The sequence below is a fragment of the Dendrobates tinctorius genome, unplaced genomic scaffold (genome assembly GCF_039654945.1).
Source record: "Dendrobates tinctorius isolate UK_male_01 unplaced genomic scaffold, ASM3965494v1 ptg000536l, whole genome shotgun sequence".
NCBI classification, from domain to species: Eukaryota; Metazoa; Chordata; class Amphibia; order Anura; family Dendrobatidae; genus Dendrobates; species Dendrobates tinctorius.
Window position 1 is genome coordinate 105,001 of NW_027362195.1, and position 12,500 is coordinate 117,500.

A 12,500-nucleotide genomic window follows, 5' to 3' on the forward strand; every position below is an offset into this window, starting at 1 on the left:
CGTGAGTCCCAAGTGAGAGAATCAATCTCGGGGTACCTGAGCCTGACCAGACCCTCCCCGGTGGTCCCTGGTCCTCTGAAGGGTGATCGCTGTCAGGGGGGCAAATCTGGAGTCCATAGCCGAGCTTGGGCTCTGGAAGGTGGACGCCCCTTCTGCCTATGTCCCCTCAGAGCAGGCTCGATGGTTCTCAGTCCCCGGCATTGGCTGGTGGTCCATGCCCAAGCTGGAGAAGCGATCCTGGGGTACCTGAGCTTGACCAGACCCTCCCTCGGTGGTCCCTGGTTCTCTGGAGGTGATGGATGTCAGTGGGGGCAAATCTGGAGTCCTTATGGGAAGGTGGACTCTGGTAGGCGGATGCCCCTTCTGCCTATGTCCCCTCAGAGCAGGCTCGATGGTTCTCAGTCCCCGGCATTGGCTGGTAGTCCATGCCCAAGCTGGAGAAGCGATCCTGGGGTACCTGAGCTTGACCAGACCCTCCCTCGGTGGTCCCTGGTTCTCTGGAGGTGATGGATGTCAGTGGGGGCAAATCTGGAGTCCTTATGGGAAGGTGGACTCTGGTAGGCGGACGCCCCTTCTGCCTATGTCCCCTCAGAGCAGGCTCGATGGTTCTCAGTCCCCGGCATTGGCTGGTGGTCCATGCCCAAGCATGAGAAGCGATCCTGGGGTACCTGAGCTTGACCAGACCCTCCCTCGGTGGTCCCTGGTTCTCTGGAGGTGATGGATGTCAGTGGGGGCAAATCTGGAGTTCTTGTGGGAAGGGGGACTCTGGTAGGCGGACGCCCCTTCTGCCTATGTCCCCTCAGAGCAGGCTCGATGGTTCTCAGTCCCCGGCAATGGCTGGTGGTCCATGCCCAAGCATGAGAAGTGATCCTGGGGTACCTGAGCTTGACCAGACCCTCCCTCGGTGGTCCCTGGTTCTCTGGAGGCGATGGCTGTCGTCAGGGGGGCAAATCTGGAGTCCTCGTGGGAAGGAGGGCTCTGGAAGGCGGACGCCCCCTCTGACTATGTCCCCTCAGAGCGTGCTCGATGGTTCTCAGTCCCTGGCTTTGGCTTGTGGGCCATCCCTGGGGTACATTCTTGCAAAAAAAAAAACGACTAAGTGAAAAAGAACCGGAATGAGGAATTTTCTGGGTGCCGCATCCGCCCTACAGTGACTGGAGGCCGGGTACAGTTCTGACTTCATCCCCTTAAAGTGGGGACGTTGTCCCGCAATGCATATACATAGGAATGCGCACCTGCGGCAGAATACAGGAGAGAGTGCTCTCTCTACCCCGATGGATGGCGATTGTTTCTCTGGTTCTCCGGCTCGGGTAGGCGACTTTAGAAGGTGGTCCCTCTTGTTGTGGAAGTTGCAAAATACGGCCGAGACTGAACTTCCACAGCTCCAGGAGGGACTTTTGCTGGTCGTGAGTCCCAAGTGAGAGAAGCAATCTCGGGGTACCTGAGCCTGACCAGACCCTCCCCGGTGGTCCCTGGTCCTCTGAAGGGTGATCGCTGTCAGGGGGGCAAATCTGGAGTCCATAGCCGAGCTTGGGCTCTGGAAGGCGGACGCCCCTTCTGCCTATGTCCCCTCAGAGCAGGCTCGATGGTTCTCAGTCCCCGGCATTGGCTGGTGGTCCATGCCCAAGCATGAGAAGCGATCCTGGGGTACCTGAGCTTGACAAGACCCTCCCTCGGTGGTCCCTGGTTCTCTGGAGGTGATGGATGTCAGTGGGGGCAAATCTGGAGTCCTTATGGGAAGGGGGACTCTGGTAGGCGGACGCCCCTTCTGCCTATGTCCCCTCAGAGCAGGCTCGATGGTTCTCAGTCCCTGGCATTGGCTGGTGGTCCATGCCCAAGCATGAGAAGTGATCATGGGGTACCTGAGCTTGACCAGACCCTCCCTCGGTGGTCCCTGGTTCTCTGGAGGTGATCGCTGTCAGGGGGGCAAATCTGGAGTCCATAGCCGAGCTTGGGCTCTGGAAGGCGGACGCCCCTTCTGCCTATGTCCCCTCAGAGCAGGCTCGATGGTTCTCAGTCCCCGGCAATGGCTGGTGGTCCATGCCCAAGCATGAGAAGTGATCATGGGGTACCTGAGCTTGACCAGACCCTCCCTCGGTGGTCCCTGGTTCTCTGGAGGTGATGGATGTCAGTGGGGGCAAATCTGGAGTCCTTGTGGGAAGGGGGACTCTGGTAGGCGGACGCCCCTTCTGCCTATGTCCCCTCAGAGCAGGCTCGATGGTTCTCAGTCCCCGGCATTGGCTGGTGGTCCATGCCCAAGCATGAGAAGTGATCATGGGGTACCTGAGCTTGACCAGACCCTCACTCGGTGGTCCCTGGTTCTCTGGAGGTGATGGATGTCAGTGGGGGCAAATCTGGAGTCCTTATGGGAAGGGGGACTCTGGTAGGCGGACGCCCCTTCTGCCTATGTCCCCTCAGAGCAGGCTCGATGGTTCTCAGTCCCTGGCATTGGCTGGTGGTCCATGCCCAAGCATGAGAAGTGATCATGGGGTACCTGAGCTTGACCAGACCCTCCCTCGGTGGTCCCTGGTTCTCTGGAGGTGATCGCTGTCAGGGGGGCAAATCTGGAGTCCATAGCCGAGCTTGGGCTCTGGAAGGCGGACGCCCCTTCTGCCTATGTCCCCTCAGAGCAGGCTCGATGGTTCTCAGTCCCCGGCAATGGCTGGTGGTCCATGCCCAAGCATGAGAAGTGATCATGGGGTACCTGAGCTTGACCAGACCCTCCCTCGGTGGTCCCTGGTTCTCTGGAGGTGATGGATGTAAGTGGGGGCAAATCTGGAGTCCTTATGGGAAGGGGGACTCTGGTAGGCGGACGCCCCTTCTGCCTATGTCCCCTCAGAGCAGGCTCGATGGTTCTCAGTCCCCGGCAATGGCTGGTGGTCCATGCCCAAGCATGAGAAGTGATCATGGGGTACCTGAGCTTGACCAGACCCTCCCTCGGTGGTCCCTGGTTCTCTGGAGGTGATGGATGTAAGTGGGGGCAAATCTGGAGTCCTTATGGGAAGGGGGACTCTGGTAGGCGGACGCCCCTTCTGCCTATGTCCCCTCAGAGCAGGCTCGATGGTTCTCAGTCCCCGGCAATGGCTGGTGGTCCATGCCCAAGCATGAGAAGTGATCATGGGGTACCTGAGCTTGACCAGACCCTCCCTCGGTGGTCCCTGGTTCTCTGGAGGTGATGGATGTCAGTGGGGGCAAATCTGGAGTCCTTGTGGGAAGGGGGACTCTGGTAGGTGGACGCCCTTTCTGCCTATGTCACCTCAGAGCAGGCTTGATGGTTCTTAGGTAGTATGATTTGTTACCCTCCGGATCGATTTCCATACTGCCTCCCTGCTCATTCTCTGATGCACTGCTTGAAGGCATCACTGGTGACTGATTGTCGGCTTCATCCTTCTTTCCTGCATTTACCACCAGCTCGTGGGCATGACACATATCTGTCAGAGTCTTCTCCCGGTACACTCTCTCAGCCATGTCATTTGTATGTGCCAAGTACCGTGCAAACAGTCGCTTTTCACAGTCCGTGTATTGTGAAGTTGTCCAGGTTTCACATACCCGTCGCACTAGGTGGCTAGTGATGTTCGGGAGGTTGTAGCTATGGAGGAAATCATAATGTCAGTACCTGTTTCTACACATGCCCATGCATCATTCGGCTCGTGGCCGTCTTACCTCGAATGGTATTGCCTGAGGCCCACGGATGGATTTGCTATGGCCTTCCCCGTACACGTCACAAAGAAATTAGTGACCTTCCTTCGGCCAGCGGTATAGACAGGTCGGACATGTTCTGCATACACTTTGAACCACTGAAAAAGGAAAAAGAGAGGGGTTTGCTCCCCATGTGGAGTGGTGTTGCCTGGGCTCCCTGACTGGTTGAGTCCCTTACCGATTCTTCTTCCTCTGAAAGTACGAACACTGCGACCTGAGTGGTGGAACATTTGTGAGTCTTCACACCGACAACTGTCATCTGTCTGTCGTGGTACACGTGATGGATCCTCTCGGTCCACTCTGAAACCTGATGTGGAAAGTTATTGAACTGGTGCATGGGAGACCGCTGACCCACAGGGTCTGACTACTTACCGTCATGTTACGGATGACACCTGGTCTCTGGAGATTTTTCAGAACCAGCAGGGCCTGGAGGTAGAGTGCAATTTCCCGGCGTTCTTCATTTGATCCGCCCTCTTCCACAGAGGCTATGCTGGCTAGAAAAGTTGGCCTTGCCTCCTCCAGAATAATCTGGCAGTCCACGGGCGATTTTAGCGGCTTCCTCAGTAGATCGTACCTGGGGAAAAATAAGAGGAATTATTGAACATACATGGCAAAAATCAAGCCGCATATGCGATACTTTGAAGGGTGTGTACCGCTTACTAACAGACTCCTTGCAGGCGCCCTTGTACAATGTCTTCTGTAGGTCCTCAGTGTGATTCATGAATACCTCACAGGCCTTGTAGAGTTCTGGCTTTTCTATTCTCAGTCCCGTGGCCCTCATCTGATAGACAGTGAATCTCCGTATATGCTTCAGCATTCTGAGGGAGGTCTGTTTCGATAGCTGGAGGTTTCCGAGTTTTTCAAAAAATTCATTGATTTTATTTGGCTTCAGTAGGTACTCCAGGGTTACTCTTCTCGGGTTCACAAAGAAGAGGAACCTGGAAACATTTGAGACCTCCTGTTGGCAGTTTGGCACCCCGTGTGTAATGGTTAGGTATGAGCGGAAACCTTTGAACATAGCGTCGTTCATTGAGTGTCGCTTATACAAGCCGGCCATCTTTGTAGCGGTGCGATTTTTGTCCTTCCACTGCCTTTTCTGAATTCTTAAATCGCTACCGTCAGTGACCTCCTCATCTTCCATGGGGTCAGAACAGGCCCCTGTGTGGGCAGTCTCTGAGCGAGGGCTTTCTTGAAAACTTTCCACAGGCTGTAAAAGTGAAGCCTCATCCGATGCATCTGGCTCTGCCAGGGGCAGGGGGCTTTCTGCAGGCCGTAAAAGCAAAGGGATATCGATCTCATCCGAATCTAGCTCCGTCAGGGGCATAGTGCCTGGGCAGAGCTCCAAAATGGCTGGTGGTACCTGAGCGGGCTCTTCAGAGATCAGTGGCGGGATTTGATGCTCAAACCTAGGCTTGTTGGCTATTAAAAATCCGCGACCTTCTAAGAAGGATACAGTCTCCTCCAAGGACTGGAGAGGCTTGAGGTCATTGAAGCGGATAGTTGTACCTCTTTCGGCAATGCATTTGAGCTGAAACTTGGCTGATGCAAGGGCAGCTTTTATATCAGAATCACTCTGGGTCCTCAGACATGTCCTCCTAAGATGTGTGGAAAGGTATTTCGTTGCTCTGTGGCATACGGGACATGTAAGTGGAGTCCGGGGGTGACTGCGGGGATACAAGCAATAGAACCGGTCACCTTCCCTGCACGTATGTCATATGTCTATATGTGGTGGACGAATGTCTTCTACTCACCGCTCCATTTTGAAGTGTCCAGCATAACAGTCCGGTAACCCGTGCGCACCTCGGGGTGTGAGTCAGCCACACGTGAAAGACGCCAGCGGAGGTGATCGGAAATAACTTGCCGGAAATCCGCATACCTCATCACGGGGGGTGAACCAGCCACATGGTTGACGCCTCTACGGATGCCGAGCACCAATAGTGCTGGGGCAAAGATCTCCGCTTCGAGCCGTCTGTCATGATCACTTCCGTGGCATCACGGCGGTTGACACATCCCAAGCGGTGGCGCCTATACGGTTGAGGATCATCCATATCGTTTCTGTAACGATCCCTCCCTGGATACATCCGTCATGATCACATATACAGCACCCCTGAGGTAGACTCAACCACAGGGATGGCGCCTACACCGCTGACGAGCATGCGTCGCTTTCATGGAAGACATTCCGACTGGCTCCGTCTTTCACTATCAACTCATGGTGGCAAAAGCAGTAAGCGCTTGCTTTTACGCTTGCCAAGAGTCTGACGACCCGGGTTCGAACCCTGTCATGGCTGGGAAGTGATATGTATTCTGTGGACTTAGAAAATGTTTTACCTGTGACAGACTTCCAGGTGGTCCGTTTTTCGTAAAGAACACGCCCGCTTGGGTGCTGGATCTCCAGAAGGCGACAATGGAGATCTTGGTGGCGACAGATGTAGGCCGTGTTTTGTGCATGCCAGCCCCGTGGGTAGCCCTCCAGCTAGGAGTTCCCCTTACCGTTTGGTCCGCGTCTCCTAGGGGGACTCTTTCTGGTTGGCTGCCCGAGTCGGGTGCACATTCCTGGGTTACTCAATCCACGAATCCTTCTGCTTGGGTGCTGGATCCTCCAGAAGGCGACAATGGAGATCTTGGTGGCGGCAGACGGACAGATGTAGGCCGTGTTTTGTGCATGCCAGCCCCGTGGGTAGCCCTCCAGCTAGGAGTTCCCCCTACCGTTTGGTCCGCGTCTCCTAGGGGGGACTCTTTCTGGTTGGCTGCCCGAGTCGGGTGCACATTCCTGGGTTACTCAATCCACGAATCCTTCTGCTTGGGTGCTGGATCCTCCAGAAGGCGACAATGGAGATCTTGGTGGCGGCAGACGGACAGATGTAGGCCGTGTTTTGTGCATGCCAGCCCCGTGGGTAGCCCTCCAGCTAGGAGTTCCCCCTACCGTTTGGTCCGCGTCTCCTAGGGGGACTCTTTCTGGTTGGCTGCCCGAGTCGGGTGCACATTCCTGGGTTACTCAAGCCACGAATCCTTCTGCTTGGGTGCTGGATCCTCCAGAAGGCGACAATGGAGATCTTGGTGGCGGCAGACGGACAGATGTAGGCCGTGTTTTGTGCATGCCAGCCCCGTGGGTAGCCCTCCAGCTAGGAGTTCCCCTTACCGTTTGGTCCGCGTCTCCTAGGGGGGACTCTTTCTGGTTGGCTGCCCGAGTCGGGTGCACATTCCTGGGTTACTTGAGCCACGAAGCCTTCTGCTTGGGTGCTGGATCTCCAGAAGGCGACAATGGAGATCTTGGTGGCGGCAGATGGACAGATGTAGGCCGTGTTTTGTGCATGCCAGCCCCGTGGGTAGCCCTCCAGCTAGGAGTTCCCCCTACCGTTTGGTCCACGTCTCCTAGGGGGACTCTTTCTGGTTGGCTGCCCGAGTCGGGTGCACATTCCTGGGTTACTGGAGCCACGAATCCTCCTGCTTGGGTGCGGGATCTCCAGAAGGCGAAAATGGAGATCTTGGTGTCGGTAGATAGACAAATGTAGGCCGCGCCCGGCTGAAACAAAACGACTGTTCCTTTGGGCGGGACAACTATGACCGAGGTGGATCACTTTGGCCGCGGCCGGGCTGTGAACTCCCGACCCCCAGCTCAGACCCACCCTGAGTAGATTCGGAAGGGGGCTTAATGGTCGGTTGGCGGGCTTAATATTCGTCCTGTAGCGGTCGGTTGGTGGGCTTAATATTCGTCCTGTAGCGGTCGGTTGGTGGGCTTAATATTCGTCCTGTAGCGGTCGGTTGGTGGGCTTAATATTCGCCCTGAAAGCGGTGGCTGGAAGTCAGAGAGTGAAATATATGTCTGAGAGTGTCCCAAATGAGGCCCCAAACTGGGGGTGAAATTTCTGGATCCTGGGCGGAAGGTTGAATTTTGGGTGAAAAAACCGAATTTTGGGACTTAGAAAAATTTCGAGATGTGACAGACTTCCAGGAAGGGGAGCGTCTCGGGAGGTGTACCCAGGAGGCTTCCAGGAGCCTGGGTACACTTTTCAGAAAGTACCGTTGGGACTTAGAAAAATTTTCAGGATTTTTGGACTTAGTGCGTTTTTTGGATTTTTGTGCAAAAATCAGATTTCCCCTTCTCCCACCGCTCTGGGGCGTCAATATGATGTGGGGACCCGAGGGAGAGTGCCTCCCATGAGGGTAGAATGTGTGACTTTTGGGGGGAAAGTCGAATTATGGAGCAAAAACCATTTTTTGGGACTTAGAAAAATTTCGAGATGTGTCAGACTTCCAGGAAGGGGGCGCCTCGGGAGGTGTACCCAGGAGGCTTCCAGGAGCCTGGGTACACTTTTCAGAAAGTACCGTTGGGACTTAGAAAAATTTTCAGGATTTTTGGACTTAGTGCGTTTTTTGGATTTTTGTGCAAAAATCAGATTTCCCCTTCTCCCACCGCTCTGGGGCGTCAATATGATGTGGGGACCCGAGGGAGAGTGCCTCCCATGAGGGTAGAATGTGTGACTTTTGGGGGGAAAGTCGAATTATGGAGCAAAAACCATTTTTTGGGACTTAGAAAAATTTCGAGATGTGTCAGACTTCCAGGAAGGGGGCGCCTCGGGAGGTGTACCCAGGAGGCTTCCAGGAGCCTGGGTACACTTTTCAGAAAGTACCGTTGGGACTTAGAAAAATTTTCAGGATTTTTGGACTTAGTGCGTTTTTTGGATTTTTGTGCAAAAATCAGATTTCCCCTTCTCCCACCGCTCTGGGGCGTCAATATGATGTGGGGACCCGAGGGAGAGTGCCTCCCATGAGGGTAGAATGTGTGACTTTTGGGGGGAAAGTCGAATTATGGAGCAAAAACCATTTTTTGGGACTTAGAAAAATTTCGAGATGTGTCAGACTTCCAGGAAGGGGGCGCCTCGGGAGGTGTACCCAGGAGGCTTCCAGGAGCCTGGGTACACTTTTCAGAAAGTACCGTTGGGACTTAGAAAAATTTTCAGGATTTTTGGACTTAGTGCGTTTTTTGGATTTTTGTGCAAAAATCAGATTTCCCCTTCTCCCACCGCTCTGGGGCGTCAATATGATGTGGGGACCCGAGGGAGAGTGCCTCCCATGAGGGTAGAATGTGTGACTTTTGGGGGGAAAGTCGAATTATGGAGCAAAAACCATTTTTTGGGACTTAGAAAAATTTCGAGATGTGTCAGACTTCCAGGAAGGGGGCGCCTCGGGAGGTGTACCCAGGAGGCTTCCAGGAGCCTGGGTACACTTTTCAGAAAGTACCGTTGGGACTTAGAAAAATTTTCAGGATTTTTGGACTTAGTGCGTTTTTTGGATTTTTGTGCAAAAATCAGATTTCCCCTTCTCCCACCGCTCTGGGGCGTCAATATGATGTGGGGACCCGAGGGAGAGTGCCTCCCATGAGGGTAGAATGTGTGACTTTTGGGGGGAAAGTCGAATTATGGAGCAAAAACCATTTTTTGGGACTTAGAAAAATTTCGAGATGTGTCAGACTTCCAGGAAGGGGGCGCCTCGGGAGGTGTACCCAGGAGGCTTCCAGGAGCCTGGGTACACTTTTCAGAAAGTACCGTTGGGACTTAGAAAAATTTTCAGGATTTTTGGACTTAGTGCGTTTTTTGGATTTTTGTGCAAAAATCAGATTTCCCCTTCTCCCACCGCTCTGGGGCGTCAATATGATGTGGGGACCCGAGGGAGAGTGCCTCCCATGAGGGTAGAATGTGTGACTTTTGGGGGGAAAGTCGAATTATGGAGCAAAAACCATTTTTTGGGACTTAGAAAAATTTCGAGATGTGTCAGACTTCCAGGAAGGGGGCGCCTCGGGAGGTGTACCCAGGAGGCTTCCAGGAGCCTGGGTACACTTTTCAGAAAGTACCGTTGGGACTTAGAAAAATTTTCAGGATTTTTGGACTTAGTGCGTTTTTTGGATTTTTGCGCAAAAATCAGATTTCCCCTTCTCCCACCGCTCTGGGGCGTCAATATGATGTGGGGACCCGAGGGAGAGTGCCTCCCATGAGGGTAGAATGTGTGACTTTTGGGGGGAAAGTCGAATTATGGAGCAAAAACCATTTTTTGGGACTTAGAAAAATTTCGAGATGTGTCAGACTTCCAGGAAGGGGGCGCCTCGGGAGGTGTACCCAGGAGGCTTCCAGGAGCCTGGGTACACTTTTCAGAAAGTACCGTTGGGACTTAGAAAAATTTTCAGGATTTTTGGACTTAGTGCGTTTTTTGGATTTTTGTGCAAAAATCAGATTTCCCCTTCTCCCACCGCTCTGGGGCGTCAATATGATGTGGGGACCCGAGGGAGAGTGCCTCCCATGAGGGTAGAATGTGTGACTTTTGGGGGGAAAGTCGAATTATGGAGCAAAAACCATTTTTTGGGACTTAGAAAAATTTCGAGATGTGTCAGACTTCCAGGAAGGGGGCGCCTCGGGAGGTGTACCCAGGAGGCTTCCAGGAGCCTGGGTACACTTTTCAGAAAGTACCGTTGGGACTTAGAAAAATTTTCAGGATTTTTGGACTTAGTGCGTTTTTTGGATTTTTGCGCAAAAATCAGATTTCCCCTTCTCCCACCGCTCTGGGGCGTCAATATGATGTGGGGACCCGAGGGAGAGTGCCTCCCATGAGGGTAGAATGTGTGACTTTTGGGGGGAAAGTCGAATTATGGAGCAAAAACCATTTTTTGGGACTTAGAAAAATTTCGAGATGTGTCAGACTTCCAGGAAGGGGGCGCCTCGGGAGGTGTACCCAGGAGGCTTCCAGGAGCCTGGGTACACTTTTCAGAAAGTACCGTTGGGACTTAGAAAAATTTTCAGGATTTTTGGACTTAGTGCGTTTTTTGGATTTTTGTGCAAAAATCAGATTTCCCCTTCTCCCACCGCTCTGGGGCGTCAATATGTTGAGGGGACCCGAGGGAGAGTGCCTCCCATGAGGGTAGAATGTGTGGTTTTTGGGGGGAAAGTCGAATTATGGAAGAAATTGAGTTTTGAGGACAAAAAAGTGTTTTGAGGACAAAAAAGTTTCTTGAGGACAAAAAAGTTTCTCGAGGACAAAAAAGTGTTTTGAGGACAAAAAAGTTTCTTGAGGACAAAAAAGTGTTTTGCGAACAAAAAATGGAATTTTGTGATTTTGTGTAAAAATAAGTAATTTCCCCTACTTCCACCACAGGGGGGCTTCAGTATGTTGTAGGGCCCCCAGGGAGGGTCCCCCAACTGGGTTTAAAGTTTGTGGATCCTGGGCAGAAAGTTGAATTTTGGATGAAAAACCGAATTTTGGGACTTAGAAAAATTTCAAGCTGAGCAGTGACAGACTTCCAGGCAGGGGAGCCTCTCTGGAGGTGTACCGAAAACAGTTCCAGGAGCTGAGGTCATTTTCGAACATTTTTTGTTCGCTCAAATTTTTTTTGTTTTTGAGCTCTAAAAAGCTGTTATTATCAATTGGCTCAAAAATTTCAAGTGTCATGAGCTAGTACATGTTGGAGGAATACGTTTTAGGCAAAAAATTGCAAAAAAAAAAATCCAAGTGAAAAAGAACCGGAATGGGGAATTTCTGACTGCTGTAGCAGCCGCACAGTTCCAGGAGGTCGGATACATTTCCGACTTTGTCCCGCTCATTGAAGTACATTGTCCCGCAATGCAAATACATAGTAATGCGCACCTGCGGGAGAATATAGGAGAGAGTGGGCTCTCTCTACCCCGATGTATGGCGGTTGTTCCTATGGTTCTCTGGCTCGGGTAGGCGACTTAGAAGGTGGTCCCTCTTGTCGTGGAAGTTGCAAAATACGGCCGAGACTGAACTTCCACGGCTCCAGGAGGGACTTTTGCTGGTCGTGCGTCCCAAGTGAGAGAGGCGATCCTGGGGTACCTGAGCCTGACCAGACCCTCCCTCGGTGGTCCCTGGTCTTCTGAAGGGTGATGGCATTCAGGGGGGCAAATCTGGAGTCCGTGGCCGAGTTTGGGCTCTAGAAGGCGGACGCCCCTTCTGACCATGTCCCCTCAGAGCCGGCTGGATGGTTCATGGTCCGCGGCTTTGTCTGGTGGTCTGTGCCCAAGCCGGAGAAGCTGTCCTGGGGTACATGAGCTTTGACCAGACCCTCCCTCGGCGGTCCCTGGTTCTCTGGAGGTGATGGCTGTCAGGGGGGCAAATCTGGAGTCCTCGTGGGAAGGAGGGCTCTGGAAGGCGGACGCCCCCTCTGACTATGTCCCCTCAGAGCAGGCTGGATGGTTCACGGTCCGCGGCTTTGTCTGGCGGTCCATGCCCAAGCCGGAGAAGCTATCCTGGGTACCTGAGCTTCGACCAGACCCTCCCTCGGTGGTCCCTGGTTCTCTGGAGGCGATGGCTGTTGTCAGGGGGGGCAAATCTGGAGTCCTCGTGGGAAGGAGGGCTCTGGAAGGCGGACGCCCCCTCTGACTATGTCCCCTCAGAGCATGCTCGATGGTTCTCAGTCCCTGGCTTTGGCTTTTTGGCCATCCTGGGGTACATTCTTGCCAAAAAAAACGACTAAGTGAAAAAGAACCGGAATGAGGAATTTTCTAGGTGCCGCATCCGCCCTACAGTGACTTGAGGCCGGGTACAGTTCCGACTTCGTCCCCTTAAAGTGGGGACGTTGTCCCGCAATGCAAATACATAGGAATGCGCACCTCTGGCAGAATGTACTTGAGAGAGTGTCGTCTCTCTACCCCGATAGAAAGCAGTTGTTTCTCTGGTTCCCCGACTCGGGTAGGCGACTTGGCATGTGGTCCCTCTCGTCTGGAAGTTGCGCACTCCGGCTGAGACCGAACTTCCACAGCTCCGAGAGGGACTTTTGCCGATCGCGCATCCCAAGC